A 12,888-nucleotide genomic window follows, 5' to 3' on the forward strand; every position below is an offset into this window, starting at 1 on the left:
AATTTTAGGCACACACACAAAACCAATAAAAAATTAAAGAAAAATTAAATTATAACATATCAATTGATGTGACTAAATACTTTTTATTTAATTTTGATAATTTTATGCGAGTATGCGTCCAACCAAAACTTTCTCGTGTTTTAATATACTTATTAGTTGTCACTTCAGGGCTATTTTGACTAACAAAGTGAAAAATCAGAGACTATTTTGAAATTTTAATACATTGATATACTATTGTGTCTATCTGTTACACATTCAGGGACCAAAATAACTATTACCCTAATTATAATAAAACAAAAAGGAAAGTTGGATGTGGGTCTTTAGCCACACGTAGTCTTAACATGGATCCATCCCAGCATATATGTTGTCTTTGCCATTGCTCTACCACCGAATTGTTGGTTTAAAATTTTTAAACTGTTGTATTTGAATTTTCAAAAAAAATTAAGTTGTCGCTAGTTGAGTCACGATCGTTTTAAATTTTCAAACTATTGTATTCGAATTTTCAAAGTTTATTTTAAAAAAGAATTTAAGTTGTCACTTGTTGAGTCGCGACCAAGTCGCTCTCTTTAAGATGTATTTTCAAACTGGTTTATTTGAATTTCCAAAGTTTATTTTGAAAAAGAATTTTCATCTATGTCACTAGTTGAGTCATGAGCATGTCGCTCTCTTTGAGACGTTTCGGGTATTGCCCAAAAATTATGCAATGCATACTATCAACCACGAGTGCCTCCAGGATAAAACAAGTCTGGCTACAATTGTGCGATTAACTACTACACTGTAGAGAACTGTTCAAGAATTACACCCTTAACTGTGACTATTAATGTCACTCTTTCAAAACTGAAACCAATTAATTATGGTACTATAACCACTTTACTATGGTATTATGACAATTTAAATATGGCGTTACCGTCATTCTAACTTTTAACATCTTCAAGTGTTAATGTGGTATTTAACCACTCAAATACGACGTTATCGCCATTCTAACATATAACATCTCGAAAAATTGAAGAATAATGTATTTTTAATATCATTCTTATTATAACGGAAAAAAGGATTATAATCTTAAAATATTATTTATTTTGAAGGGACGTAAATGATAGAACCAAACCGCAAGTGCACGGTCTATCGAAGTAATAATAGTAAGAAGAGTATCGTTCCGCTAGGGAGTTGTTCAACTTAATTAACTTAAAAAGAATGATTAGAGGAGAAGAAAGTTTGTAAAAAGGAGGTTTGATTGCTGAAGGTAAATAACAATAATAATAAAGAGCCTTGGGATTATTGGTTTGTCATAATAACAAATCTTTCACTAGACAAGACTTTAACTTCTAATTCCATGGTTTACACCTTAATTTCTAAAGACCGGTTTCCCTTTAGCCCCTCACCTTTCTGATGAAAGTCCGGTGAGAGTTTACTTCTAGTAACCAAGCCTATTTCGCTGACTTAATTACTAGAGGATGCTTATAAGGATTGAAACTACTTGTGTCTCAATAATTGCAAAGACTATTTCGATGCCTTTGCAATTATTGTCTAGATTCACCTGGTCCAACATCAAAGCTCCGCTCTCGCTTTATGAATTGATGTTTGGGATGATGGATTAACAATTATCAAACCCTCCACTTTCGCTTCTACAGTTTGATAATGGTTAATCCACGTTAAAACGGTGAATCTAAATTAGAAATTATGGTTACATAGAATTAGGGTTAAAACTTGGTTTGTTAGGATTATGTCATTAGACTTTCCCAACAATCCCAAGACAAGAAGAAGTCTACTCACTCATGTTCATCGTAGACATGGGGGAAGAAGAGAGAAAGCAGTAAAATAAATTGTGATAAAGTAAAGGAAAGAAAGAATCTTTATTAAAATAATTGTATTGAAATATTCTAAAAAGAGGTGAATGTTTATGATGGAATGCTACTCTATTTATAGCTTTACAATTGACTTAAAATCTAAGCAACTATAAGGGCAAAGCAGTAAAGCTGCAACATGGTAACTTGGGCTCGAAGAAAAGCAGCAAAAGAGCTCCTGGAGGGTGGCACGGCCGTTGTAACAGCCCGGTGGGCCCCTTGCAAGGCAAGACACTGCACCCCCCGCACTGCACTGTTACTCACAAGCTTAATCACTAGCCCCCTCACCATACTAGTGTTTTTGCCTCCCGTGGGAATCAAACCTAGTACCTGGGGATAAGTACTACTTCAATGCATTTCCACTACCAATTGAGCTACAGTGTCTTGCCTTGCGAGGGGCCCACCGGGCTGTTACACTATGCTCCTAGACTATGATCTTAAAATATTATTTATTTAGAAACGTAAATAATTGAAGGGACTATGTTCTTAAGACCATTCTTAATTATGAAGTGACAATAAACCGAAAAAGGGATTATGGTCTTAAGAACACTCTTATTTATGAAGGGACGGAAAGGAGGAGATAAATATTATTTATCCTGGGGGGACGTAAATAATTGAAGGGATTATGCTTTTAAGACCATTCTTAATTTCGAAGGGATAATAAATCGAAAATGAACTATGGTCTTAAGAACACTCTTATCTATGAAGGAACGGAAAAAAGGAGATAGGAAGAAGAATAGCTCGTTAACACAAGCTGGAGGGAGAAGAGAGTTCTCTGTTTATAAAGAGAATTCACAATTAATAAGTGAGAAACTATGAGAACAATTAATACATTACTTTTGTTATTGAGTGATTCAAGAATTATATTTAGTACAAAAATATATCAATTGAGTACCAAACTATATTATATTGTGTACAAAAATATATTATATTATGTACCAAAATATATTTTAGATTGTGCACCAAAATATATTAGATTGCATACCAAAATATTTCAGTCTGTCTTATAAAATATTATAGATTGCATTTTAAAATATTTTAGTCAAAACTTGTGGACTAGGAAAACACGCTCCAATAATGATTAAATCAACACCTTAATTTAACATTTCCAACAAATAAAATATACAAATATATATTTTTCTCTGGTGCTTACTTCGTTCACATAATCATGTACCCACCCTTAGAGGTACACCTCCCAAAATATAAACACTACTAATGCGTTTGTTCCATCCGATGTGGAACTTTCACTTTTTTCAATTCACACAACACTAGTTATACCCAATGTAGGAATTTATGTTTAGTCTTTTAACTCATTTTCCACACATGTTCCAACTAATTTAACACTTCCAACAAATAAAATACATAAATATATATTTTTCTCCGGTGCTTTACTTCGTTCACGTAATTATGTACCCACCCTTGGAGGTACACCTCCCAATGTATAAACATTGCTAATGTGCGTGTTCCATCCGGCGTGGAACTTCCACTTTTTTCAATTTACACAACACTAGTTCTATCCAACGTGGAAATTTGTGTTCAGTTTTTTAACTCAATTTTCACACATGTTCCAACAATACACACACATGAATAGAGTCCCGAGTTAAGATTACGTGGGATCGGTTGAAAGTAAATATCATGAAGAACGAATAAATTTTCAAATACACGACATACACAAACAATTTAAGAAACTATAAGATATGTTCAATTTTAAAATTGTCAAATAGTCATTTTTCGTTCTTAATTGTGTGCGTAATGAGTAATCACGATAATTTTATAATGTAATAAAATTTGAAAATAATCTTTGATTATGCACTTATTTAGTCAAAATTGTCCCTGCATTAAAATAGTCTCTTGATTTTGAAAGCAACTGTTTTTTTATAAGAACCAATATGCCGATAAGTAAATACTTATAGGGACAAACATAACAGTAAATAAGTGCATTGAAAGACTAATATGAAAGTGTTAACAATGTTGACCAACAAAGTGCATATTTAGAGACTATTTTAAAATTTCAGTACATTAAGACGCTACTGAAGCTACTTGGTACACGTTCAAAGACGAAAAATGATTATTTACCCAATTCGAAATACATCCAAAATTATAAAAAAAAAAGGACATCAGAAAATAACAGACAATGAGGCTTGTCATAGAATGATTATACAAAAGTGATTATCACGAGTTGCGATTCATTGGTGACGGTCAGCAGCGGAGCCAAAAATGTTGAAAAGTGGGGGCACAATATATATAATTCGTAGCATTAGATAAATATTAGGAAAAATTACACAATTCGCCACTTAACATAATTTTAGGTAACACTTTTGTCCTTTAATTTTTTTTTTTGGTCTCGACTTAGTCGTTTATGTTATAAAATGTCAAGATAGTTATCTATTTTTATCAAAAAATAAATAAATCAAAAACTCCACAAAAAAATCATCAAACTAATAGACAAACTAAAATCTTCATCATACAAACCTAAAAAATCATATTCCATTGAAAAAAGTCACATAAAAAATGATAAGATATTGTCATTTTATAACATAAAGAACTAAATCGGGACAAAAAAATATAAAGGATGAAAGTGTTGCCTGAAATTAAGTTATAAGTTATGAGACAAACTGTGTAATTTTACCTATATATTACATTTTATTTTTGAAAACATTGATATACAATATAATTGTTCTCTACGATTTGTCATATTTTAAAAATATTGAATGTCTTATTTTCAATCTCAATAAAAACATCTCTCTATACATAAGTAACTAGAATTTATTGCATTTTTTTTGGAAGAATTTATTGCATTTTTTACCCCACAAATTTGTTAATTGTGTAACTTTAACCAACCAAAATTTTTTTGAACAATTTTAGCCATGCATCTTCATAGGAGATTAAATCACTGCATACCGAGAAACAATACTCATATTTTATATGGATGATAAGCCATCATTCACATCTATCATCATTTTTGCTTAGGTTAAATCTAGCAATATTAGTATTAAAAAAAGGGAAATGTTAACCGGTGCCCCCGGGGTATTAGTTAAGGCCTTTAAAAGATAACTTATGATGAAAATACGTGTAATCAGTGCATCGGAAATCGAAATGTTTGACTTTTTTATAAAATAGTTTCTTCTTTTGGAATCCTTAAAGAGTGCCCCGGGGGCACTCGTTAACAAGACCCTTAAAAAAAATGAAAGTTTTGTGCAGGCAGGAGCCCACACAACCTTGTGTGTGGCTCCGCCCTGGTGACGGTGGTGGTTGTGAATGGACAAACAAAATAACAGGCAACGAGTCAAAATTTCAAACAATGTTGCAACGAGGAATACTAAATCTAGATTTTAATTAAAGATTGGGATTGTTTTGCAAACTACAAACAAAAATTTAGTTTCATTTTCAATTTCAAATATTTGAGACGAGGATTATTGCAATTTAACCTATAAACTTAAGGGTTTAAGACCTAATGCATTGAAGCAACGAAAAAACTCATTATACAATATTATATAAAGGTCATACAAAATAAACAACAACAACAACCAAACCTTATCCCACTAAGTGGGGTCGGCTACATGGATCAAATGACGCCATAGTGTTCTATCAAAAACCATATTTAGATCCAACTTATTGACCTCTAAATCTTTTCTAATGGTTTCTTTAATGGTTTTCTTAGGTCTTTCCTCTACAAAAAATAGAAACAAAATATAATACATACTAGTAAAAATATAAATATAAGAATACAAAATTTAGGGGGAATGTGACCTCTGCAGCCCCCTCTTAGCACTGTGTATGCGTGTAATATATATATATATTACAATGGTCATGTTAATAAGTGCCATGTCCTCATATTTGGCTTTGCTTTTACTGCTTGGCAGCTTTTCAAAATATTCCGGATAGTAACTGCGTCATCGGGGAAACTGCCCTCGGTCCGTCTTGCTTGATGGAAACTAGAGTTCAAGTTCAGACTTTTAGAAATCATAAAAAAAAAAACAAATGATAAGACTCAAATGTAAATATATTAATACAAATTTTATTAATGTTGAAAATGACATGGAGTGCGTTTTCTTAGAAATTTTAGAAAATATACCGATGAAAAAAGGGTAATAGTTTTGGTATCTAAATGTGTAACGAGCAACCACAAACAATAGCTCTTAAATGTATCGTAATTTCAAAATAGTCCGATTGTGCACTATGCTATTCAAAATAGACCCCTATATTAAAATGTTTATTTAATATTGTCACGTTAGTTCCTTAATATACGTACTTATTATCATATCAGTTCTAAGAACTTACTCTGATATCAACCCATATATAAAAAGAGTTAATGTTATTGATAAACTATTTTAACGTCAGAGACTATTTTGGTTAACAAAGCACACAATCAATGAATATTTTAGAATCTCGATACATTGAAAAATTATTATGACTACTCGTTATACAGTTAAGGATGAAAATGACTATTACCGAAACAAATACTAACTCAAAATTCAATCATGAAGAACTTAAAAAAAAAAAAAAAGGTTTGATCAATTTTTGTCTTAATTATTACAAAATCCTACCTTCGATGTAGCAAAAAATGTCCTACCTTTGAAATTATAAACTAAAGATTAAAACCAATATAATTTTATTCTTCGGCAAATAATTGAAGTAGGTAGCATGAAATCAAGCACAGTGCATGCATCTCAATCCAGAATTCAACTTGCCTAAAATAATTGAAAAATAAAATAAATAAAAAATTAATAATATCAAAAATAATTAAATTTAATAAAAAAAAAGGTCGGCGATAAATTGTTTGGGACACATGTTAACGACTGATATAAATTTTTATTTTTTTGAAGGATTAACGACTGATATCTTATTGTCGCATACCAAAAATTATCACACCCCAGGCCCAATTGTAAACGACGTCATTTTTAATCAAAACGACCCCACGTTCTCACCGAGTACAAATCCAGACTCAACCCTCGCACCCCAACCTTCGTTCTTCTCTCTCTCTTCCATTTCCCAATCCCTTTGCTTCGTTGACTCCAAAATCGATCTTCGTCGAGGATCGGTGATACTTCAACCTTCGTTTTCTTCACTACAAGGTTCGATTCTACCGTTTTCTTCACTCTATTAACTACTACTTCGTTTTCCAGGGTTTCTCACTTCAAACCTCAAACCCTAGTTCACTTCAATTCGATTTGATTTAATTTAGTTGATTCGTTCTTTGACGCTTCGTCTATACTTGTTTTTGTTTCAGATCTAGTTGAATTTCTACCTCATACGTTTGATTCGAAGCTCAACTCACTGAATTTGAAGATTCTGCAGGTTTTTTACTTTTTACTACTAGATTTAGTTCTGTTGATTTTGTTGCTGTAGATTTGTTAGGTTTTGAGATCTGAATGGTTTTTTTGTGTGATTTGATAACAGATCTGAGTGGTTTTGATTTGGATTTGGATTTTGCTGTGTGTGAAATGACGGATTTAACGAAGGATTTACAGAAAGGAGATTCGATTCAAATCAGAGAGGTATGGAACGATAATCTGGAAGAGGAATTTGTGTTGATCCGTGAAATTGTTGATAAGTATAACTATGTTGCGATGGATACAGAGTTTCCTGGTGTTGTTCTTCGGCCTGTTGGGAATTTTAAGCATATTAACGATTTTAACTATCAGACTTTGAAGGATAACGTTGATATGTTGAAGCTGATTCAGTTAGGTTTAACTTTTTCTGATGAGAATGGAAATTTACCTACCTGTGGCACTGATAGTCCTTGCATCTGGCAATTCAATTTTCGCGAGTTTAATGTTAGCGAAGATATTTTCGCTGCTGATTCGATCGAGCTTTTGCGCCAATGCGGAATTGATTTTAAGAAGAACAGCGAGCAAGGAATCGACGTGAACAGATTTGGAGAACTTCTGATGTCATCCGGGATTGTGTTGAATGATAATGTTCATTGGGTTACTTTTCACAGTGGTTATGATTTTGGTTATCTTTTGAAGCTTTTGACGTGCAGGGCTTTGCCGGATACACAAGCTGGATTTTTCGATTTGATCGGGATTTATTTCCCGATTGTGTATGATATCAAACATTTGATGAAGTTCTGTAACAGTCTTCATGGTGGTTTGAACAAGCTTGCGGAATTGCTGGAAGTTGAGAGGGTTGGTGTGTGCCATCAAGCTGGATCGGATAGTTTACTCACAGCTTGTACATTTAGGAAGTTGAGGGAAACATTCTTCAACGGCGAAACAGAGAAATATTCTGGTGTGTTGTATGGATTAGGTGTTGAGAAAACAGACTAATTGAGAAAGAAAGAACAAAGTATAATTGGTTGTAGAGTAATGTCTTTTAAGTGTTGTGAGAGTCTTTTTTACTTGTGTACACTTCTGCCAGAAAGAAAATGGTTGTTGTTTACTTGTAACATTTTCATCATCTTTGTTTGAATTGTAACTGATAAAACCTTAGCTTGTTTTGTTAGCTTGAGTTCTTTGTAAATCACTTCAGTTTAGTGTTTCAACAATAATAATTTATCATGATTTCTTTATATCTTTTTGCTTTTGTTTGTTGCTATTTGTTTTGATTGTTCTCATCTAATATGGTGTTTGATCATGTTGCCAAAGGTTTCTGGTTCATGTTTGTGAAGGTTACGGCTGGTTCATGTTTGTGAAGGTTACGGTTCACTAATTTAATTTGAAGCAGAGCAACATTTAGATTAATTACTCTTTCAAGATTGGTCAAAAATATTGGTATGCAAAGTCCACACGGAATTGGGTCTATTTTGGTGTGCTCTACAACTGTGGCGCAATTGGGTTGTTGTCAGATTTCTCAACACGAGGTTCATACCAAAAAAATTATGAAACCATGGTGGGATTGGTGGGATCTTTGTTTGATTTGTGATGCCACAATGGATCCATTCCATATTCATTAAAACAATCTTGGATCGGTTTTAATTGGCCTAAGCATTAGTAATTTCGATCAAACGGTGGAGGTTGTTGGTTGGGGGAAAATCCATTTCCTTGAAGGAGGTATTCTCCTAAGCTGTCTGAATCCAATTGTACCCTAGAGGATAGGCTTGATGGGCGAGTTTGGATTGGAATGTGCCGTCGTCACCTTCTCTCTAGTTATTGATTTTGTTTTTTAATTTTGCTGTCATCATTCCATTGGAAAAGAATAAATAAGATGATGGGAAATAATTGAAGAAAATAATTGATTTTGACGCGTTATCACACATTCCCTTGCAGATTCCTCGAAGTTGAATTAATCTTATTGAACAGAAAACACTCGGTTTATCGTGTTTTAATTACATGAAATGCTAACGAGTATCCTTTTCCTTTGATTATTTTTAGGGTTAAATATGTTTTTAGTTCGCATAAATATGTCAACTTTTTCTTTTAGTCCCACTAAAAGGTTTCTTCAATTTTTAGTCCTTCAAAAAATTTTCAACTTCACTTTTGGTTCCTACTCATATGTAGAATTCATATTTTAGAGTAAAATTTTGCAGAAAAATTCATAATATTATAAAAATCACTCCAAAAAAAATAGAAATTTTTAACAAAACATTAATTTAATATGAATATTTAAATTTTTTACGGTTAAAAATTCATATTTAATTTGTGTTTGTTTAAAAAAAAAAATTACAATATTCTACACATTTTTGCACAATTTCATTAAAAAATACAAAAATTAACTTAAAAATAAGGAACAAAAGTAGTGATTGAAAATTTTATAGTGACTGAAAGTTGAATAAAATTTTTAGAGGAACTAAAACAAAAAGTAGGTATATTTATAGGGATCAAAAACATATCTAACCCTTATTTTAAATGGCAGAATTACATTGACCTCTAAGATTTTTTTTTGTTGAAGTACTCTAAGATTTTCTTAAACAACACAAATATCTCCTATAGTATTCTAAACACATTAACGTCCACTTGTTTTAACCCCATCAAACTTGTCTTAGATAATTAATAAAAGAGTCTTGCTAACCAGTGTCTTAAGGGCATTGATTAATGAATCCTTTAATAGAAACTTTGTTCTGAAAATATAAGTTTTTACTTTTATCTTATCAATAATTACACTACTTTTTGATGCAAGCTTACTAATTTTAACATTTTTACTAATGCCCCAAGGACACTGATTATCATTCTCCTTAATAAAATTAAGAGCGGAAAATTCTAAATATTTATCTAATTTTATTTCAATAACCATATCTTGCATTTTTTTTTTTTTTTTGCAATTATGTTGAGTGAAGTATTTCTGCCTCAATGGTGGAACAATGAAGAGAGTGCACATAACACTTCTTTAACAACAATTGTTTTTACCACGAAATATAATCAAACACATATCGGTTACTATAGGGAGTCAGAGAGAATATAGCAATGGAAAGAGTTTTGGTGGATGGACATTGTTGTTAGTCTATGAAAAAAATAATAATATCTAATATATCAATTTTATCTGAAGAGTGAGTAATCTTAAGTTTTAAAAATCATGAAAAGTGCAAAAGTGAAGAAAAAATGACTGAAAATTAAGGGGGTTCATGCTCATACGAGGGAGATAACATCTAAAAAAACAATGGTATTAACAAAGTTTAAACATCGATAAATTAGGAATGTGTTTGTCAATTGATGATAAACCAAAGAGGTCAGTGTTTGATTAAAAGAATAGAGGGGGTGTTTGTGGAGTTCGACTTTGTTCTATATATTTTGTTTTATTTATTGCTCATTTATAAAAAAAGGGATAAAAAAAAGGAATGTTATTTCAGCAACCATTTTTTAAGACAGTTTATAAGACAACCAAAATATACAAAGAAATGTAAGTATTGGCACAAAAATTAAAGCAATAGAGAGAGAAAGTAAGAACACGGAGTGAGTATAAGAGAAAGTTGTAGCAAAAAATTATCATAAAATAGTTATTCAAATATCATTTCTAGAAAAAATAGTTTACACTATTTGTCTTGATATAGTTTACACTATTTTTAATTAAAAGTTTGGAAAGCCAAAAACGTCAAATTTTAATTATGGTACGAAGGATGGAGTTCAGATCTGCTCCAGTGCATATATGCTCCAGTTCTCTGGTTCGCTTCACTGATGCGTGACACGTGGAGAAGATGAAGGAACAGTAGAATGTTAATTTTATTATTTTTAATCTCAACCGTTGGTTTTTAATTTGCCACGTGTCACACATCGGTGAAGCGAACCGGAGAACTCGAGCATATACGCACTGGAGCAGATTTGAACTCCGAAGGATGAGAGCAGCATTAGTTTGATTTTTTAATCTAGGTCAAGTTTGAATATATTTTTTTAATAAAGTTTGAATATTTATTATCATTGTAAGAAAACCTTTCATAAATACGCACGAGTTAAGTTAGCAAATGTTAACCACAAAAACCTTCGAACTATGATAAAAAAAAAAAGTTTTGCTAAATGCCTTCAGGGCAATGATTAAGAAATCTACAAATAGAAATTTTGTCTTGGAAATATAAGATATTATTTTTGATCAAGTAATGATTACACAACTTTTTCCTTAAAACTTACTTGTTTTGGATGCTTAATCAATGCCCTTGGGGCACTGGTTAACATTCTCCTGAAAATATATAAATATATATATATATATATATATATATATATATATATATATATATATATATATGAGTTTTGCTAGAAGACACCTTTTATGAAGGTGTCTTTTAGCAAGTTATTCTATGAGCATTTGCTAAAAGACACCAACTATGAAGGTGTCTTTTAGCAAAGTTATAACTAAAAAGTGGAAATCACACCTTGAGGTGTGGGTTGCTAAAAGACACCTTCATGGGTGGCTTCTAGCAAAACCCTATATATATATATATATATATATTTGGCTTTTCTAAAACAAAATGCTATTGCTTATCTCATAAAAAAATCAATTATTGAGATTTTAAAAAGGTAACCAATTTGTGATTGATCCAGTGGTTGGCTTGGAATACTGAAGTGTGCTCGGGTCTTAAGTTCGATTTCTCTGGTGCCAATTTTGGTAGGCAAGTTCATACAGAGCTTTGCTCTGGTTTTAAATGGGGCTTCGCAAGTGGGTGGTGGAATTGATCCCCTCGAATTAGTCGGTCTTAGATCAGATATCGAGTTTTAAAAAAATAATTAAAAAGGTTAAATAAATGTATTATTTTAGATTACATAAAAAAGGCGTTATTATTTTTCAATGAATGATTATAGCGTGTTAGTCAAAAAAATGGTCAAAGTCAATTGTGTAGATAATGTATATTATCTTGAAATGAAGTTGGTAAAAAAATGTGTCATTGAAGTTATATTTAAGTTTCGAGTGTTCATGGATCCGTGTTGGACTCTTATCTTACTATCTTGTTTGAGGGTTAGATTCAATCTCATTATACATATAAAAAAGTTAAATACATGCCGACAATGTGGAAATTGGAAACAATACCATTGTTTTATACCCATGATCGAAACGAAAATCGGGTATCCAAGGCAATCAATGACGCACGATCGAGTTTATGGTCAAACCAGTGAATTTCAGGGTGGCTCAAATCAGACTAATTCGTTTTTGCAGAACATCGAAACAGTGTCGTTTTGTTAAAAAACTGCAAACAAAGTAACATAACCAAAAACGTGCACTTTGAGTCTTTTCACTCTTCCTTGCGTAGCTTAGTTCTATTTTCAATCAGAACCTTGGAACCCTGTCTCTCCCATCAGTGCACGTCGCTTCTTCCGTCTCCCAACGCTGCCGCACGTCTGTCACGCATCCTTTTCGTCATCCCCTTGAAAAAAAATATTTTGTATTCTACGTTTCTCATTAGGCATTTCTGTCTTATTCTCTATAGAACACGTGTGTTAGATTTTAAGTTTGTTGTCTTATAGTAATAATATTATACAACTATTTTGTGATTATTTTTGGACAACCTACTTTCTCTCTCTTCTTACTAGTCAAAAACAATAGAGGGAAAAATAAAGAGAGAGTGGAAACACAACGTAAGCACGAGAGACAAAGTTGTTTAAAAGTTATCACGAAATGGTTGTATAAATGTCATTTTTCTTTCATAAGAGGTTTTCCCTCAATAAATTCAATTACAAGT

At 31.9% G+C, this 12,888-nt stretch overlaps 1 pseudogene across 1 annotated transcript; it reads left to right on the forward strand.

The window, feature by feature from the left end:
• Positions 1 to 6,812: 6,812 nt before the first annotated feature.
• Positions 6,813 to 8,358, forward strand: LOC146942407 (putative CCR4-associated factor 1 homolog 7 pseudogene; annotated as a pseudogene). Its single transcript, XR_015032671.1, has 3 exons — positions 6,813 to 6,919; positions 7,075 to 7,142; positions 7,245 to 8,358. The product of XR_015032671.1 is annotated as a putative CCR4-associated factor 1 homolog 7 pseudogene (transcript).
• The last annotated feature ends 4,530 nt before the right edge of the window (positions 8,359 to 12,888 follow it).

The sequence above is a fragment of the Medicago sativa genome, chromosome 3 (assembly GCF_051527215.1).
Source record: "Medicago sativa cultivar Bolivia chromosome 3, Bolivia_mono, whole genome shotgun sequence".
Classification (NCBI taxonomy): Eukaryota; Viridiplantae; Streptophyta; class Magnoliopsida; order Fabales; family Fabaceae; genus Medicago; species Medicago sativa.